Below are 21,365 nucleotides of genomic sequence, written 5' to 3'. Positions count from 1 at the left end.
GCCAGTGTGCCTGGAGTGTCTTGAGAAAGGGCAGAGCAGAAGATAAGATCAGAGAGAAAGTGGGAGACAGGTGATGAATGTGGGGCCTTGTAGACCGCTGCAAGGACTGGCTTTTATTCTGAATAAGACTGGGGAAGAGGAGTAACATGACCCGACTTAGCTTTTGGATTCTGTGTCCAGAAAAAGCTGCACTGAGGTGAGAAGGGAGTGGAGGTAAAGGCAGAAGTGAAGAAGCTTGTTAGGAGGCTGTTGTCATCGTCCTGGACCAGGTGGTGAGAAGCGGTCAATTCTGAAGTTTCGAGGGTGGAGTCAGATAGATTTGTTATTTAGAAAGGAAAGAGAAAGAGAAATTAAGGGTGATTATTGCATTTGGCCTGAGGAATTTAAACAGTGGAGCCGTCATATTTTGAGATGGCGGGACAGGGCCAGCTATGGGAGGAGCTGGTCTGATGGGGAAAATGAGGAGGTGAGTGTTGGACCGATGACTTTGAGATGCATAAACATCTATCTCATTCACTGAAAAGCACATGACTAGGAGCCAGACCACACTGAGTTCTTGGGGGTGGGAAGGAAGTGATGGGCAGAGTTCACTGAATGGTCGTCCCAGCTCTCAAGGTTCCTACTCCTTACAGAGGGAGACAGGCATGAAGACAGATAACCACAACAGGAAGCAGAGTAGCCTGGGCTGTAGGAACACAGCATCATTTCTAATCAGAACTTTCCCTTGGGATAGAAGTACATAGCCCTCTAAACAGCCCAAACTTTTAATCACTTATTTGGCCTTCAGACTAGGCACAATCAGTATCACACCTCATCTGATTACAATCTCTTTCTCTACACCATTGGAGATAAAACTGAAGAGACCTCTCTGGCCCTGCACACACTTTCAAGCCACACTTTGATGGGTATGTGATTATATATACCTATTTGGAAAAAAGTCTCAAGTGAAATCAAATCCTCCTGCTGATATCTGACCTTCACCTTCCTGTTCTATATATTTTTTGTCCAATCTTCTTGCCTGAAGCTGGGAATTATGCAGATTAAGGTATGTCTTTGTCAGAATGCTAACACAGATAAGAAGACATATTGCCACCATGCATAATTACCAGTGATTTGATAAACATCCCAAGAATTTTCAGAACAATGTCTTTTTAAGATTGGTTTCGAATGAAATTAAGTGGTATCAAGATAATTGTTGAGGCAATTTAATAACAATGTCTAAGAATACATGATCACCTATAAGAATTAGAAGAATTGTGTTGGTGCTTTTATTTTTTCAATGTTTTTTTATTATTTAAAAATATACAGGAAAGAATCATTGTCATAGTTCTACATTGGACTGATATGCTGTGTTTAAATATTTGACTTTAAAAAATATCTTTCTTTTGAACTACATTCCAAAGTTAGAGTATTATTTGTTTGGCTACATGCCACTTTCTCCTTGTTTATTACTATGCCCTCAGTTCAAGTGAGCCAACAATCAGAGTAAAGAATAGTAGTGCCTTTTCCTAACAGACATCAACATGACCTACAGTCACTCATTTGGGCTTCTTCGAGTACTCTACTCACCTCAGATGCACAGTGGAAGAAAGTTTCTAGCGAATCCTCATAGAGGTGAAAACAAAGAAATACAGCAGTTGGGTTACATAGACTAATAAGACTGAGACGCAATAGAATAATTTTTGATGTTGGGATAAAGGTTGGACAGACATTCTTTTTGATCACAATTTCATTTCCTGGAATCTCCAGGAAGAGCATTAGGAATAAAACTCGGGTAAGAGTAGGAATAAAAATGTATCTTTTTAGTTTTCTGGGGTTCTTTCCTATGAATTTTGGGGCTTGAGGTTTTAGGGGGCCTCTCTCTGTCTTTGCATAAAGCTTAGAAAACAACTTTGACTTTGTAAACTAAGCTCATGGAGGGGCCCACTGATGACAGAGAGAGCTCATGGAGCTGACCACCTAAGACTGGCTCCAGGCTCAAAGAGAAGTAGGTTAGTGAACTACTGTTGTTTGTTTCCATACAGCATCTCTTCTTTATTTGTTATTAATAGCACCGGCTTCTTCGAGGAACTGGTCCTCTTCCACTCAAATTGATTTGCAAGAATTGGCAATAACAGATTGTTGCCTCTCTGGCCTAATGGGTGTGCCTGTGAACCAAGCTTATATAATCAGGGCTCTTTGCTGAAGTTAGGACGGAGAGTTCTCTAGTTCCCTTTGGACCATGATCTGCAAAAATATGACTTCAACCCAGCTGGGCGTGGCACAGTGGTTGAGTATCGACCTAGGATCCAGGCGATCGGGGTTCGATTCCCGGTCAGGGCACATGACCGGGTTGGGGGCTGCAGTCGATCAATGACTCTCTCATCATTGATGTTTCTAGTCTGTCTGTCTGTCCCTCTCTTTTCCTCTCTCTGAAATCAATAAAGACATATATATATATATATATATATAATATGACTTCACAGCTGCCAGATTCCCTCAGAATTTGGAGTATAGCAAGAATGAAGTGAATAAAGACAGAACCCAAGATGAGAAATGGGTGGAAGTAGAGTGGATGAGATGGGGAGAGAGTATAAGCCTGAGGCTAAGTATGCTTTACCTTGTTTAAATCCTATGTTCCTGGGGACACTCTATGCCCTTTAAACCTGGGGACACTACTCATACTTTGGTTCTGTGATCAGGTCAATCACCTTAAAAAAAAAAATTTGCCCGGCTGGTGTTGCTCAGTGGGTGAGCACTGATCCATGAAACAAGAGGTCACTGGTTCGATTCCCTGCCAGGGCACATGTAGCTGGCTCATGTAGGGGTTGTGCAGGAGGCAGCCAATCAATGTTCCTGTCTCATTGATGTTTCTGTCTATCCCTCTCCCTCTCTCTTCAAAATCAATAAAAACTTATTTTTAAAAATTAAAATTCTTTGAGTTCTGTTTCTGTTATTTTCAGCCAAATAATACAGATTAATATAGAGTAATGCATGCTTTCTTTTAGAAGTCCATGTTTCCAACAGAGGCAAGTGGGCAGGTGGGAGAGAGAGATTGTGTATATGGCTAGAGATTTTCTGTTCCCCCCCCTTCCTTCCTTCCTTCCTTCCTTCCTTCCTTCCTTCCTTCCTTCCTTCCTTCCTTCCTTCCTCCCTCCCTCCCTCCCTCCCTCCCTCCCTCTCTCTCTCTCTTTCTTTCTTTCCCTCTTCCTTTCTTTCTGCAACTGAGCACAACAGGGCAGAAGTGGATAAAGAGTCTCCACACTACTAGAGCAGAAATGGCAATTAACTGGGTATATCATATTTATTGGAATTAATAATAACTATTTAAAATACAATGTTCAATTTAAGTGGGGATTTCATAAAATAAAAACAGTTTGGAGAGGAAGAGAGCTAGAGTTAAATTGTGCCTATTATATCTTTAACACATACTACACACTTTAAATTCATTACCTTGTTTGGTATTTATGAGAGCCTTATAAAGTAAATGTATAAATTACCTATACTTTATGACCTAGCTTAAGAAAAAACAGAACAAAACAACAACAAAAATTACTGGCTCCCTTAATTGACTAGGTCTAAGGTTAGAACTATTTTTTTTTGGGGGGGGGGGATTGGTAAGGGACTTGATTTAGTGCTTAAGTGAGGTCATCAGGATCCATTTCTGAGTCAGGGCTGTTGTGTCACATAACTCCTGTTACACAGAAAGCTCCTTGAAGTTGTACAGCTGCTCCTGCTCTTTTTTCTTATACTTCCCTATTCTTAGGCTTTCTTGGGGGACCCTGAAACTTGAGGCTCATATTATCCCAGCACCCATGAGAGTGTCCTTTTCCATGAGAATGCAAACAAAAGTCCTAGAATTGAATCTTATCAGTTCTATGCAATTGTGAAACAGTTAAAGATCACGGTTCTGTGGAGTCAGACCATGCTGACATTAAATACTGGCTCAACCATTTACTGGCTATGTCACCTTAGGTATGGCCCTGGCTTCTCTGAACCTAAGAGATGGCAAGTACCTTCCTGCTAAAATTTAGTGCCAGACATTTGCTATCAGAAAATGGAAGCTATGTAACAATATTTGGTAGGGATCTAGAAGCCAGCACTTCGATTCAGAAAGTGCAATATACTTAACTCAAAAGTCTTAGCGCCTAAGCCTCTTGCTCAGCTCAGCTGGGTTCTATTCTTTTCATTCTTAAAGTGGTCGATGATTTATCTTTAGCGGTAGTAGGCAGATAGTCTTCTTGAAAGGGAAAAGTTATGGTCACTCAACTTATACCTGAAAGATTTCCTTCTGATGTTTTGTTTCCAAATAGAAATAAGCTTCTACTAATTCATTCTAAACTTTTCTTCTTTCATTAAAATTCTAAAATTTTTGTGCAATTAGAGCTCTCATGAATTGTTCTAACATTGATTTCTATTGTTCACAAGTTTTATTTTAAAGGGTCACTATCTTTTTCTCATTAATTTTTAACTTCCTAAAGCAGCGATTTTCAACCAGTATGCTGCAAGCATTTTTAAAACATGTGATACCTTACCATTTAGTCATGGGCACTGACCTCTTTCCTCTTAGATTGTCAAATAAAAAAATAACAACAGGCAGCACAACAGTAGCCGTCCGGTGTGAATGAGTCAAAATTATACCTAATTTTTTTTTTTTGTCAAGTTGGCAAAAAATATATTTTTTGGTGTGCTGCAGAATTTTATTAATTAGTTTATGTGTGCCATGAGGTGAAAAGGGCTGAAAATCGCTTTTGTAAAGGATACTTAAATAGTTACTATGTATTAAAGGCTAGACTCATATTTGTCATATGTGAAATTATACTTATGAAAGCTTGGTAAGCATCTCCTTGCTCCTCTAACATCTTTAATCTTCTCCTCCTGCCCATAGACATCTTAGCCTGTCCTAACCTGACCTGGTGTCTTTGATGCTCACAGTCTGTCTGAGGAATATCATAATGTGTGGGAATACTCCTTTAGATACAATCACAAATAGATATTTAGCACAAACACATATGCTCTTGGAATTCACTTCTGGAAAATTGGAGGTAACTTAGAAATTGTCATCTTAGATTACTTTTGAACTTGGGTTATGTGAACACACACTCGTCAACAAGGCTGAAATATCCTGAACACATTGTGAAACTGAAAACTTGGACAACATTTATGTAGTTCAAAGGTTAAGACATAGTTTTCGCCCACTAGGCATCGTAGTGTGTAACCCCACCCCGGGAACCCAGTCCTATGAGCTTGGAAGATTATCTTTCATTGTCAGAAATTTCATATTCTTCAGATACAATACTATAAAAAGAGGAGCTTTTTAAGCATCATCCCTCCCTTCTGATAGGGTTTGTATCACTTGCCATGTTTCACAAATTTGAAACTGTGCACATCCCACTGTGGGGAAAACAGCAGCTTCTTATAAGAAACATCGGGTGCTTAAGGCTTAGAGGAGGCATGAAATCTGTCTCCAATACTTGACAAGTTATCAGGCAAAGAGGGCCCCCAAAGACTGAAATGGAAGTAGAACCAGTGGATGGCAGATTTTATAGGGGCCATATTTGGACTCAATTTAATGAGAAGCTTCCTAAAAATGGTAGTTATTTAACTAAAGAGCAGGTTTCCCTGGAGTGTTTGAGCAAGGGCATTTTGATATTTTTTAGGTTACATAGTAAGGGGCGAGAGGTTTAACCTCATGTCCCAGTTCCTAAGGTTCATGGGCTGTCAGAATGTCCTAAAAAAAAAAAAAGAAGCCAAAATAATTTCTTGGTCCTATTAGACACACTGACGTTCTCAATTGTGAAGATACTTTGTTTATCCTGCCCCAGGCCCAGAACCACCTACACAGTCTTTTTCAGAGTGGAGTATAAATACTCTGAAGGGCATGGGGGATATGCAGGAAGGAAATACAAATGAGCGAAGTGGGCTAGGTGGGCACTGTGGTGAAATAGAGCCAAACTCTCTAAAAATCCATGCACCTGCGGCTTCCCTTTGCCATGTGGAATCAAGACCTAATGTTGCCAAACCTGCTGCATTTTCAAGGAAAGCAGGAAATTGGCTTTTTATATGTGAATGATGATTTTTTTTTAAATGTTGGCAACTAAAAGCATTTAAGAGAGTGCAGGATTGAGGTTGGGGGTGAATTCAAGCCATGTCTGCAAATATAATTTAGTCTTCAGGTCACCTGTGATGTTTGAGACAAGCAAAGAGGTAATAAACTGGATGAATAAATGAGTACCCTGGTCTCAGATTAGAGTACAGATGAGAATTAATGATTTCTGAATCTTGTATCATCAACTTTGTGATCATTTGTGCCATGTAAAGACACATGGGGCTTGCGTCTACTAATCCTATTTGTCTTCACAGCAGTATGGGTACCTTGAGAGGCAACGTGGCCACATAAAAATGTTTTAGGTGCACATGGCCAGTCAGGGTTCCTCTGTATACCATCATCAAGAATGAACCCGTGGAGGTAGGACGAGGCAGTGGAGTCAGAGACCTGAGGTGATATTTCCAATGTCCCTACTCACTAGCAGGTGACCTTGGGAAGATCACACAACCTACCTGAGTCCTAAGTCCTGGGTCTGAAAAATGGGAAAACTGACACCTACCTCATAAGGCGGGTGTGGGTTTGAACGGGAGGAGGTACACGAAACACCCAGCAGAGGGCTGGGCACAAAGCCAGAGCTCAAGGACATTACTTCCCTAGCTTTTCCTCTAGGATCTTCCCTCTCACTCATTTAAGATTTTTTATTGAAAAATATAAGTAGTTGTCTGGGTTTATTTAGGACAAACAAATAAGGGAATAAAAAACCAAACAACTATAAACAACATAACCAACATAACTGATGTGGTGGTTAATTTTATGTGTCAACTTGGCTGGGCCACCGTGCCCGTATTTGGTCAAACATTATTCTGATGTTTCTGTGAATTTGCTTTTTTGTTTTGTTTGTTTGCTTTTAGATAAGATTAATACTTAAATCTGTAGATTTTGAGTAAAGAGATTACTTCTCTCAATCCCTCTCCTTCTCCCTTTCCCTCCCCCCCCTCCCCCTCCACGCCTGTGTAAGCCTGCTTGCACACACACTGTTGGCTTTGTTTCTCTGGGGAACCTTACTAATACAACCAACAACATTTGATCCACAATAAAAGATATTAAAAAGGGTAATTAATTCATGTGAAAAGTGGTAACAATTCATGCAGGGGCTTTTGTTTGCGATATTCTGTGTCGTGGACCGTGCCCCCCTCAGGGTCTCTGACCCCAGAAGCAGGCCCAGGCTTGTCCAGAGCCAAGGGCTTTGTTAGCCTGACTCCTCTGAAAATCGCAGGGCGTGCCCACCCAACGGGAAACAACAGGACAGGGTGCTGCCCCTTGATGGCTCATCTTTCAGACTCTCCTCCGGAGTTCAGGGGAGAAGAAAAGATCCTGCTGCCCTCTGCTCTGGGTACTTCATTTCCTGCCATTTCCTAAAATGCTCCTAATGTTGCGGGGAAAGGCTGCTTGGCGTCTAGCTGATCTGGACGGCACTGGCTCACAGAGCTCCCCATGTGAAGCTGAGGGAGGGAGAAATTTTCCGACCGCAGCAATTTCACTTGGGGCCTTTGGGGCCCACACTGTCATGCTTTGTATCTACCAGCCCTGCGCCGCCTCTCTCAGTTGTTATTGAGTATCTTTTGCTGACCTTCTCCGCTCTCTAGAGATAATGCTGAGACGTGCATGCCTCCTCCTCTGTTCTCGGATGCGTGAGCCAGCTGTCTGCTGAGCTTCCATCCTGGGTGAGCGGACGGCAGGTGCTCACAGGGCCGCCTCTGAGAGCAAACGCATAGCTTCGTGGGACACTTTGGGGGATTATTATTCTCTGCAGTCAATTTCCTCTCAACACAGTCTGTGCAGATCCTTCAGAATTATTTAAGACACACTTTTCTTTCCCTCTCACTGCACTGCCCACTTTTAAAATAAGATCTTAAAATTCACTTAGTGCATTAAACAAACGATCTCAGGAAATGACAGTGATGCTGGTGGAATCTGGCTTATTCTGATTGTATTTAAAGTAAAAATGGGCACAAGCGTACAGTTGTCCAGAAATCGCCCCATTTATAGGCTGCTATGACATCACGGGGTGAAAAAAGACAGCAATTTTATGCTCATCACAAAATACATCATATTTGTCTCATGTCCACACAGAAGTCATGGCTGGGTGACATTTCACGACATGTAACCTAAAACAGGTATGGATAGTAAGAAAGAGCATTGCTCTCTCAGTAAAAAGGACTGCAGCGATCAATATTTATTCTGCAATTTATGGAGAATTGAATGCCTGTTGTTCGGGAGCTGGGCAAAGATGAAGTTAGAGTTGAAAAGGAGACGATTAAATTACTTTTCTTTCATAAAACTACAGCAGCTTTTATAGAGAAGATAGAAGTGTATAAATTCTTCAAAATAAAATAAGAGAAAGTAATGCCTGACTAAGATTTTTTAAAATTAGAAAAAATGTGAAAAGAAAATGCTGATCTGGTTATCACTTGGTACATCTTATTGGCTCTATTAATTGGAGCAGGTATGAGTCTGTTAATATTTGGGAGTAAGCAGAATTTCAGAGACAGCACCTAGGCTTCAATATTGAAAGTAGTTTAAAATCTTGTGGGATCAGGACTCCCTTAATATGACAGTGCAATGCCTTTGGCTCCCAATATGACACCTTATGGGTTCTCTGAGCAGGGGACACCCTAATTGGGAGTCAGGCGTTTATTAACTGAAAAGCCCCGGAGAAGTGCTCCTGCTGAGAGTTTGACAGCACTCATTAACTTAAAGCAATGCTTAGTCACCATTTTTAAGTAAAAGTGTTGTTAAATATATTCTTCACTCTTTCTTCCTTATGATGTTTTTTCACACAAATTACATCTCACAGTTATGATTCATTCCTCCCTAATTTCTTCCTATTATGTCAAGAATTTTCAAATGTTTGTCTTGGTTTTTGAAAAACATTTTTCCATTTGTTCCATATTTACCATGATATTTCTTTTTTTTTAATTAAATTTTTTATTTATCTTTATTGTTGAAAGTATTACAGATGTCCTCTTTTTCCCCACAATGACCCCCTTCCACCCCACTCCTGTTCCCTCCACAGGCTTTCCCTACGCTATTGCTTGTCCATGGGCTATGCATATATGCATTTTGACAATAACTTTTTATGAGTGTGCTTAGATTATTTGCATTTTTATCATTTACATTTAATCAAATTTTTTGAAATTTTTGAAATTAGATTCATAATTTGTCCTTTTGTTGTTCACTGATTGTTATTATTTTCTCCTTTTTCTATTTTCTTTTGCATCATTTAAATATTTGTTAACAGTACACTTTATTTAAGATTTGTTATATAATTATAACCTTATCTCCATATAATTTTTTTTAGTAGCTGCTTTAGGAATTGCAACATACATATTTAAAATTTCACATTTTACATACAACTAACATTTTACTATTTCAAGAGAAATATAGAAAACTTACCATCATTACATTATAGCTCTCGTATATAGTACATCTACATGCATTATAGCAAGTTAGTGCTATAATTTTTCCTTTCAAACTTCAAATAAATTATTAAAAAACTCAGTGGTAAATGATCTATTATATTTACCTAAATATTTACTATTTCAGTTGTTCTTCCTTCATTGCCAAGGTTCCAAGTTTCTCTCTGGCATTATGTCCCTTCAGTCTGAAAAACCTTTAGCAGCAATCATCTTAGATCAGATTAGCTGGTAAGGATTCTTTCAGATTTTCTTCATTTAAACTGTCTTTACCTTTATTCCTAAGGCTATTTCCACTTTATATAAATTTTTTTCAGCATTTTAAAAAAGTGGTTTCACTTTCTTCTGTTCTCCATGTTTCCGAATTAAAATATACAGTCTTTCAAATTGTTGTTCCTTTGCAGGCCATTTGTCATTTTCCTCTGGCTAATTTCGGGTTTCTTTTCTTCCTTCCTTCCTTCCTTCCTTCCTTCCTTCCTTCCTTCCTTCCTTCCTTCCTTCCTTCCTTCCTCCCTCCCTCCCTCCCTCCCTCCCTCCCTCCCTCCCTCCCTCTCTCCCTCTCTCTCTCTCTCTCTCTCTTTCTCTCTCTCTTTCTCTCTCTCTCTCTTCTTTCTTTCTTTCTTTCTTTCTTTCTTTCTTTCTTTCTTTCTTTCTTTCTTTCTTTCTTTCTTTCTTTCTTTCTTTCTTTCTTTCTTTCTTTCTTTCTTTCTTTCTTTCTTTCTTTCTTTCTTTCTTTCTTTTTCTTCTTTCTTTCTCTTTATTGTTGAGACCATTACAGATGTCCCCTTTTTAACCCCATTGATCCCCTCCACCCCACATCCATCCCACCGCCAGGGCCCCCCCACAGTAATGTCCGTGTCCATGGGCCATGCCCATAAACAAACAAGTTCCCTGATTAATCTCTCCCTACCCACACCCCCTCCCCTCCTTCCCTCTGAGATCCCTCAGTTTGTTTCATGCTTCTATGTCTCTGGATCCACTTTGTTCATCAGTTTGTTTTGTTTATTATATTCCACATATAAGTGAGATCATGTGGTACTTGTCTTTCTCTAACTGGCTTATTTCACTCAGCATAATACTCACTAGTTCCCTCCATGCTGTGCCAAAGGCTAAAAGGTCCTTCCTCTTTATAGCTGCATAGTATTCCATAGTGTAAATGTCCCACAGCTTTTTTATCCACTCATCTACTGATGGGCACTTGGGCTGTTTCCAGATCTTAGCTATTGTAAATTGTGCATGCTTTGCATGCTACTAAAATTTACATAAAAGTATTATATTATATACTTTTTTGCAACTTGCTTTTTCATTTAATATTATATCACTGAAATTTACCTACTTGGGCACCGGTTCCTTCATTCCATTGTGTGGGTATACTATGAATTTATTCACCATATAGTATATATCATAATTACATTTCTTTTCAAAGTTAAAAACAAAGCTTGTTGGATATCCTAATATATGTCTTATTGTGTATATGTGAAAGAGTTTCTCTTTACCCCTTCTCAACTAGGGTTTGGGGAAAGAATTAAGCCCTACTGCTCTAAAACTTCCACTGTATGGGGTACTAATTCTCTCCTATGAATCTGAAATGGAGCTAGTTAGGGATCCTGGGAGAATTGAAAAAAGAGTTACTCAGATTATTTTGTCTAAGACTTAGTCTTCTCACAGAACCTTGATTGAGTGCAGATGTACTCGGGGGGGAAATATTAGATTATAGGGTATAGATTGTTGAATCATGTGAAATTGCCAATATTAATCACTTTTGACTTACAAAAATAGCAGTTTTATGCAGCACAACCTATACATCTTTAACTTTGAAAAATTTTTGCTTATCTGACATTTACAAAGTGGTATTTTATTGTTTTAATTTGCATTTACTGGATTACGAGAAAGTCTGAGAATCTTTTTATATGCTTATCGACAATTTGGCTTTCCTTTTCTGTTCATTTTTGTCCACTGTTTTCTCTATTTCTCTAGCAAATTTCTTGTCTTTAAACATGCATATATGTATGTGATAGTAAATATCTTCTCCCTACCTTTGGGCCCTTAAAAATTTTATGTATGGTATTAACTTATGCAGAAGTTTAAGTTTCACTACAATCAGAATTGTTCATCTTTTTATTTACAGGTTTTTCTTCTTTCTTCTTACTTAAGAATCCTTTACCACTTTGAAATCAAAAATATTTTCAGAATGTATTTTCTTTAAAAGTTTTAAAACTTTGCTGTTTTACATTTAGATTCTTAAAATATTTAGACTTTAATTTTATGTATTGGGTGAGGTAGGGGTCTAATATAACTATTCCTAACCAACCCAATCTTGTCTCCCCAAATCCATTCAAGATGTATAAATTAAAGGATTAATATCTGACAAACCCAGGGGCTTTTGGGATCAGTACTAAAGCCCATGTCTCACTAGTGCCCTTGCAGTACTTACTTGGTGAATATTTAGACTATAGTTTCTGCCAATATGTGCTATTTTATCTGTGACAATTTTATAATTTCCTTATATATAGGAGAAAAATTTCCCATACTGTTTTGTTGGTCTTCTATATTGTCATAAATCTTCTTCACTTTTTGCTCTCCTATGAATTGCTAAGATCAATTTGTCAAGTAAGTTTCACTTAAAAATCTATTGAGATCTTTAGGAAAAGAGTTTATTACTTGAATCAAAACTGAAAATTGAAATCATAAATTTTTATTTGTTCATGTGTCACAAGTCTTTTTTAATTTATAGGTCTTCTCTCCTCTCTTTTTGTTTCCCTTGTAAAATATATTTATTAAAAATATACATAAGCAAATATGTATGAACTCTCGAGTTTCTCTCAAAAACAGTCTGATAGTTCCTGATAGTATTTTCAAAGCATCCTTTAACTTGTTTCTCTGACCCTTGTATTTTCCATAAATTGCTAGTTAGCTTGTTCAGATTTAAGTTTGATTTTTTTCAGTTGTATGACTCCGTCAAAGATAGTATTATACACTTTAATCAAAAAACACAGAATGTATAGTTATATCTCTTGTGTAATGTTAGCAGCTTTGATGATTGTTATCTAGATCCATTAATTCAGTAGAGGGTGAAAAATGGTGGTATTCTAATTCTGTCATTCCTTCTTCATTTGCCAGCTGGAATATATCCATAAAGAAGAGATTTTCTTTATGAACTATTTGATTACTCTGACAATGAGTTGTACAGAAGAGGCAAGATAAATTTTGATTTTCTTCCCCCGTCAGTTTCTAAAACAATGGGTTAATTACCTAGCATCTTCCAAAGGTGATCTTTAGTATTATTCTTAACTCATTGCTGTAAACATATTTGATGTGTCTTAATTTATTCCAATATATTGTCATCATTGATGTCTAAATTGTTTTGTCTTTGAACAATCATAATGTCTCCATCCAGGCTGGCTTTATCAGTACATGACCTGTGCAATCCCATAGGACCCCGCACTCAGGGGGTCCCTGTATTAGTTTCTTGTGGCTGCTGTAACATATTGCTATAAACTGGGTATGTTACAGCAACAGAAATGTATTTTCTCATAGTTCTGGAGCCCAGAAGCCCAAAATCAAGGTGTTGGCAGAGCTGTACTCTCTCCAAAGCCCCTAAAGGAAAGCCCTCCCTTGGCTTTTTCAGCTTTTAGTGACTCCAGGTGTTTCTTGGCTTGTGACTACATGACTCCAATATCCACTTCTGTCTTCACGTGGCATACTCCTCTGTGTTCCTCTCTCTTCTGAGTGTCTCTTATAAGGATGCTTGTCATTGGATTTAAGGCCCACGGGAATAATTGAGGATGATCTCATCTCAAGATCCTTAATTACATTTGCAAAGACACTTTCCAAATAAGCCCACATTCACTGGTTCTGGGGTTCAAGATGTGGGCATATCAATTTTGGGGGTCACTATTCAACCCACTGTAAACATGCATGGTTTAATGTTCTGCTGTTGCTGTTTTTAAGTTTTTAATAATTTAATCTTTGAACTTGTGTTTTCTAGGTTAAGTCTAGTGGGACCATGGAGTATGGACCTGAAGAGGAGATACCTGCAACATATGTGTCTAACATTCCCTGTGGCCCCATTTGTTTCTAGTGTTTCTAGTGTTAGGAGCACAGAACTGTAGTGGACCCATGATGTCTGGGGAGTTCACTGAGACTCAAAGCAAATACAAGGTTTTTTTCTATGTGAACAAGATGTTTCAGGCTCATCTTGGACATTTCCGTATCAGACTTGAAGTCATACATTTCTCCAAAGAGTTTTAGATCCCTTTTCGTTGAAATTGGTATTTTGAGACCGTAACCTGGGCACTAGAGGTTGAACACTCCTGATTGCTATCATTGATTATTGTTTTTAGATCCTTTCAGTAGAGAGTACTAGGCAATAGGATCATTTTCTTTTTTCTTCTTTATCAAAGTATAATATACAGAGAACAATGTACAAAAGGTAAGTATACTGCTTAAGAAATTTTCACAACCCCTCACATCAAGAAATAGAATGTTATCAACACCCAGAAGTGTCTCTTGTCCACTTCCAGTCACCACCCCCACCAAAGATATTATACTGACTTTTAATACCAAAGATTAGTTTTGCCTGCTTTTGGACTTTATATAAATGTAATTACACATTATATTGTTTTTGTGTCTAGCTGCTTTTGGTCAAAAGTGTGAGATTTACCCATGTAGTTGCTAGTAATTAAAGTTTATTCATTTTTGTTGCTATGTCATATTTTATTCTATGACAATACCAAAACGTCTACGTATTCTATGACTGATGAACAGTCAGATTGTTTCCAGCTTTTGGCTACTGTAAGTAGTGCTGCTGAGAACATTCCTGTACTTGTCTTTTAGTGAACTTGTGTACCATTTCTGTTGAGTATGTTCTTAGGGGTACAATTTTCTGCCTCTTGTATACTTTTTTCATTCATTTAAAATTTAGATATATTTTAACTCCCACAAAACATTTTAATTATTTTCACAATTAATAGTTTTTTATATTTACCTGATTTTTTACTTTTCTCATTGTTTTTCCTTTTATTTTTCTGCATTTCTGGAATTACATGTGTTTGAAAAATTCTTTCAGTTTTTTTGTAAATTTCAGCTCTACTAGCAAAAATATTTTCAATTTTGTAATAATAGTGTGTTTATTTTGCCTTCATTTTTCAAAATTTTCCCTAGATATAGAAGTCTAGTTTGGCAGTATGTCATTCCTTTGTTTTCCAATTTTCATTATTTCTGCTGAAAATTAGCTTTAATGTTTTAGTAATCCCTTTGAAGATAAAACACCTTCTTTTATCTAAATAGTTAATATTTTTCTTTGTCATTTCAAGTCTATTTAAAAAATAATTAGCCTAGGTTTAAAAAAAGTTCTTTTCTAAATAATTTTTGTATTCTTCCCTCTCCCTTCTCCTGCTAACCTAAGGTAAAGATAAGTCCTTTGAAAATTTTGGAAGACAAAAAAAATGTAAATCTCTCTGGATCTGATGCTTAAATGTGGGTAGGTTTTTAAAATTTTGGATTACATTTCTTTAACTGTTATAACAGATTTTTTTTAAAACTTATTCAGGTAACAGTTTTAGTAATGAATATTTTTCTATAAAATTATTTATTTCATCTGTGTTTGCAAATTGATTGCCAAAAGTGTTCTTAGTATTCTCTCCCCCTCCTTTATCTTTTCATCCCTCCTCTTTCTTTCTGTATCTTCTTCTCTCCCTCCCTTCCTTCCTTTCACCCTTCCTTCTTTCCCCTGTTCTTCCTTTCTTCATTTATTTCTTTATAGATAAGTGATATGGTTATAATTTTAAATATATTTTATAAAGCATTTCTATAAATTTACATTGGAAGGGAAGATCATGTAACTTTAGTAATCTTAATAACTTAGTAACCTTGCAACCAATGTGACCATGTTGCCCAAAAGTCAGATCCATCAGGATATTTTCATGCTACCACGGAACAAAACAGATAGCTAGTTGCATTACTTTCCTGAGACGATCCAGTTCCCTTTTTGTGGGACAGTGTGACTTATAATTTATTTATTTTCTTATCCTAATTCTGTTTTTATTGCTCTAGATTTTAATCTATGCTTATTTTTGTCCCTTTTCTGTTGTCTTTTTTTGGGGGTGCGGGAGGAGAATGCAGGGCCATTTTCAAATCACTTCCCATTACAAGGAAAACAGAATCCAGAGTGGCTATCCCAATAAATTAAATAATAAATAATAAATATGTCAAGATAAAAAACACATGTTCCTCTCAAACAGATGTATACAGTAAAGTTGTCATAGCTATTTTTTGATCTATTGTAATATTTTAAGCAGCATTTCTCCCCAAGTTTGAACAAGCCTTCCCTCTTTGCACATAAGAATCCATCTGCATTGTCTTTCTTCTCAGATACCCCCCCTTTTTAATGCCGAAAATGAAGCCTACTGTAGGCTGAAAGCATAGAGACAAGTTACCTAGTGATTATTTTCCTTGACTATGCCATCCTTGACAAATTTTGCTCTCCTAATAATGCAGAAATGATTCCCTTCCAGAACTATTTAGTGACTACTGTCTTACCAGCATATGGATGATTGTATTTTCTAGTTTTCTTACATGTCTCTTAATTTTTGATTGGATAATGGACAATATTATGTTGATCGTAGTTAACTTTTGTCTTCCTTTAAAGAGTTTGATAAGCAAGTAAGCTAATTTTAAGCCATCCTGATACTTTTGAAAATTATTTTTAAGCTTTTAGAGTATATCTAGAAGTGCTTTTATTCTGTGGCTACTTTAGTCCTACTTCTAAGGAATGCCACACTTGGGATCTCTACTGAATGTCCTAGGTAGTCAACCAGATCTCTTCATTCTAACTGGCCAGAATTCAAACATTTGCCAGATCTGGGATTTGAGAATTGTTAAACTTATGGCTTGCTGGCAGCTCTTCTTTACCCAGACTTTGGTTACCCATGGGAAGTCTCACCCAGTGCATGTACATCTTGACATGCAGTCAAAACTCAAGAGGACAACTACACAGGTATCTAGAGATCAACCTGCACTTAGCTTTTTCTTCTACCTTACAGATTCCACTGCATCAGCCTCCACCAACCCTTCTCTGTTTCCTCAGACTTCTTAATAATTATTCCTTGCCTCCAAATCTGAAAAGATGCATGAAAAGGATTCTTTCTCTACAAATGACAGTCAAAACTTTTACAACAGAAGGCCCATTGTGAGCAATAGAATGGATATTGATTGAACTCACTAAGTAGTTTCCTGAGAAAACTATCAAAGAATTGACAAAACCATAGCCATGTTAAAAATATATATGTACAGCCCAGAGAACAGATTGGATAAATAGGAATTTATAAATACTTTTTAAAATCCTTGGTAAATGTTTTTCTTGTGTCTCAGAATTGCCAATCATACTTTCTAAATCACAGTAATATTGAACTTAAAATAAAATCTGGTTTGCATATCTTTTCTATCTGATGTGACACACTGTACTTAACATGCCGTTTACAAAAACAAACATACTATTAAATAAATTGAATTAGTCATCCAGATAGCATTTACTTATTTCCTGAAGCATTCAAGAAGAGATAATGATGTACTGCGGTAGCCTGTTTTTTGTTTTTTTTTCTGGATCAATACAGACCTGTCACCACACTACTATACTAGAACTCGTAACTCCTCAACTGTATCAATTAGAAGAACGTCATTGTTAACTCACAAGAATCTATCAACACTGTGTTCTAGATGATCTAGTTGACTTTAGGGCTATTGAATGTTTTCCATTTTTCAATATTTTTTCTAGCAGTTCTGCCAAGGGCTTCCTATCATATTGAGGCTAAGGACTGAAGATCTCTATTAAATTGGCAAATTGTTGATAATTGTTGAAGCTAGGTGATGGGTTCATGGGGATAGTTTCCAGTCTTCCTCAGTATCAGCCTTTTGGTCTTTCTCTCTGACCTTTGCCCTCTGGGATCACCTTCAAGTGTTTTTTCTTTCTCCACTGAGGCCTTTTTATCACCTTGACTTCATAGCCCTTTCACCTACGTAACTCCAATGATCCTGATCTCCATTGACCTCTGATGGCAATTCCTGTTATTTCACCTCTTCCTCTTTCACTTAGCCATTCTGAACCTAGAACTCCAGCTTTACCATGAACTCCTTACTTATTGTCAGAGTCCATTCCCCATTTGAGTGTGTGTGTGTGTGTGTGTGTGTGTGTGTGTGTGTGTACTCATAGGCTGCAGCCATTCCCAAAGCCATTTACCAGAACCTTCAGATACCTCAGTCCTCTCTGGATCAATCTTTAATACACTGCCCAGTTTCTTTAGGTCTTTCCTGTCTTCTAAGTTGAGGAGTTATGAGTACAAGTATAGTAGTGTGGTGATAGGTCTATATTGATCCAGAAAAAATGCTGAGGAAAATCTCTGCTGCAGACTTGTGTTCTCTCTTTGTAACTGGATGCTTACAGCTATTTGGGAGCCTATTTATTCATCTTATTTGACTGGCAACTGCACTCAGATACTTACCCTAGAAGAATACTTATTTCTTACTTTAAAGATATCAAGATAAATGAATATAAATTCTCTCAACTTCCCTTCTTATAAAAATTTCTCTGTATTGTTTGCCATTTTTTCTTCCCTGCATGTCTGAGAATTAGGGCCCTTCTCATTTCTAAGGATAAATCTTCCACATGATGTTAAAGTCTTTGCAATCTTCAAAACTCCCTCTTTTAATTCAGCTACCATCTCCAGACTCTATATCTTTGCTTCTTGAAAACCTAGTGTATACTTACCATGTCTGCTTCCTCACAGCCTACTCATCCTTCCAACTTTGGTCAGCTGGTGGGCTTTCGGTCATCAAATCTATTTGTTGTCCTCATTTTGCTGCTGTTGACTTTCCCTTTGGGACTTTTTTCCTTCTTTTTTTTAATGTCTGAATCTTCCCTGACCTTATGAAGGAGTCAGTGATGGCTGAGATGATCACTGACAGAGTAGCCAGGACAAGACCAAGATGAAAGAGGCTGACTGTATTCATGTCTGTAGTGGCGGCTGGGAGTTGAGGTGCAGGCTCTTATATAGTCTGGAAGGCCATCCACTAAGTTAATGTCAAATCTGGAGGATACAAAAGAAGGACCTAACTGGGATTATGGAGCCAACAATTTAGAGCTGGGAAGACTTTACCACAGCAGAAATGACTGGAATTAATCAGGGAGTGCGGGGTTGCAGGAGATAGTTCTAGGTGACAGCTTGCACATTAGCTCATGTCTGAGGACTGACCTCATGAGCTGGCAGGAGCAGGATGCTTGGGTACATCAGTCTGGTTTGAAGGCCATAGACAAACCAGCCTCATGGCTTTTCTGAGACTCTATCACAGGCAGGATTGGGATGGCCTCTCCTTGTTTTCCCAGTGGAATTCCTTGATGTGGTCCAGGGCATTCTTAAAATAAGACTCTGATTCCCAGATAAGTCCTTCAGTTCCTACCCTTTTAATTGCTCTAAGCATTGGTGCCATGGGGTATCAAACATTTCTATCACTGCCTAATCTGGCTCCCTATTCTGGTTGAATGTGTTGAATGTTGGTCTATCTATTAAAAGACAACTAGGAGAGACTGAGGATTAGGTTAAGGATAAATTGCAGACAGATTGTGATAGATATGACTAGCTAAGAGGGTTCTTTCCATTAGCAACTCAATTGAGGATGCTGTGGGAATCAAGGAGACTCACCAGGGAAGGTTGTCATTTATTACTGATCTGGACAGTGGTGGGAGAACTGAAGCGATTGAATTAGGTGGCTAACAGGCTCAGTTCGAGGTTTTGTTCTGCAACATTTCCTTATGTTCTTGGTTTCGAAAGGCATGTAACTAGAAGTGGGGGCCTGATTCACTCATTCCATAGATATATAAAATCTGGTCTCTAGCTCATTGGTAGGAACTAGTATGCACTCATTAGGCGTATGCAATGGGACCTGATTTTTTCACACTATACCCATAGGCAAAACATTTTAATTTTATTTTTATCATCTTTAAATATTTTTCAATTACAGTTTATTTTCAATATTATTTTGTACTGGTTTCAGGTGTACAGCGTAGTAGTTAGACAATCATATACTTTATAAAGTGTTCCCCCTGATACTTCCAGTACCCAATATTATTGACTATATTTCCTATGCTCTACGTTACATCCCTGAGACTATTCTCTGTAACTGCCAATTTGTACTTGTTAATCCCTTCACCTCATTCACCCAGCCCCCTCCTCTCTGGCAAGCACTAGTTCACTCTCTATATCTATGAGACTGTTTCAATTTTGTTTGTTCATTTATTTTGTTCTCTAGATTCCACATACAAGTGAAAGCATATGGCATTTGTCTTTCTCTGACTGACTTATTTCACTGAGCATAATACCTTCTAGCTTCATCAATGCATGGGCAGCACTTAAATGTGAGTGACGTGTGTGTGTGTGTGTGTGTGTGTCATGATTTTTTCAGCGTATTGCATTGTGCTCTTTGATAGCAATCATCTTTACTTCCTTATTCAGGTGAAGAGATTTACAGTAGCTCTGACAACGCTGACATTGGTGTTCCGTTGGCTAGTCATTCTGGACATGGGGTTTGTGTGTGTGACTTGATCAGAGGCAAAGAAAAGAACTTTACTCCAAGTCAGGCACACAGACAAGCCTCTGTTTTTGAGTTTCTAGTCTTTGCACTAGTTTCTTACCTTAGGAAATACTATTGTCCCCCATTACATTACTCTATTACACAGCCACACTAAATGACTAAATGACTGTTTCATTTCCCAGAGCTGTCTAGTGGTCCCATTGGATTATTTTATGTACTTGTATTAATTGTAGTCATCGCTGGTAATGCTATAGGTTCTCCTGTTCCCTTTCCATTGCCTTGTGTTAATTTGATTACCCAAGGTGGCTTTGTTGAGAGTACTATATACAATAAGGTGTATTATTAGCAGTAGTTTTTAAAATCATTTGCAAGCAAATTGCAATGTCAATGCACTATAATAATGTTGCCTACTTCTATCCGTTGCGAAGCCCTTTTTATTTCTTCAGAAATAAGTCACACTCTTAAGAACTTTGCCCTAAACTAAAATGTGAGCCAGTATGCATCACAATGGAACACCCTCCAGGGTAATAACATTATTCCTGTCGTAAGGGGACTGTACATTTAACAGTCACAAGAAAAGAACCCATACCTCATCTCACAGTTATGCTACAGTCTTTTTAGTTTAAGCTTCTCCCACTGTTTAGAAGAACTGAAGCCTGTTTTTGAATTGGAAGGATATTTTCAAGGACATTTCTCTCCTCCCTAATCCCTGCTTGAGCTGCACATGTCAGCTGTGCTATTCTAACTCCTAGTACTGCTTTCATTTGTCTACTCTTGCTTTCTTGGTCCCTTTAACACTTCTAAATCCTTTAAATCACACAGTTCTGCTCTAAGCCTCCCACTTTTTTGCCCATATGATAGTATCAGAAAACTTGGAAGCGGAAATGTTTTCCTTTCTAGGACAGTTTTTGGGTATCTGCACAGAAAGGGTTTCAGTCATGAAAATGTGTAAAGTTGGGATGGGTTAGATTAAATTTCCTTTACCACTGCTGTTTGGGCTGGCTCTTCAAAAACCAGTCAGCAGGGGGTTGGGTTGGAGGGAGAAAAGCAACTTTCTTTCCTAGATCAGGAGCCCACATCTGGTGAAATATGTTTCTCCAGCTTTCGAGAGTAGAGACCAAGAGAATATTAATTTGCTTCAAGATGACTACCAAAGGGTCGTCTTTGCCTAAAGGGGAATTGCATTGTTGACACTTTTGTAATGATCAGATCTTGCCTTGAATTGGTTTCCAATAATAGCTCCCATATGTTGAACTGCTATGATGAAGTCTGTCTAT

The sequence above is a fragment of the Miniopterus schreibersii genome (genome assembly GCF_964146895.1).
Source record: "Miniopterus schreibersii genome assembly, chromosome: 3".
NCBI lineage: Eukaryota > Metazoa > Chordata > Mammalia > Chiroptera > Miniopteridae > Miniopterus > Miniopterus schreibersii.
This window is presented reverse-complemented; position numbering follows the sequence as displayed.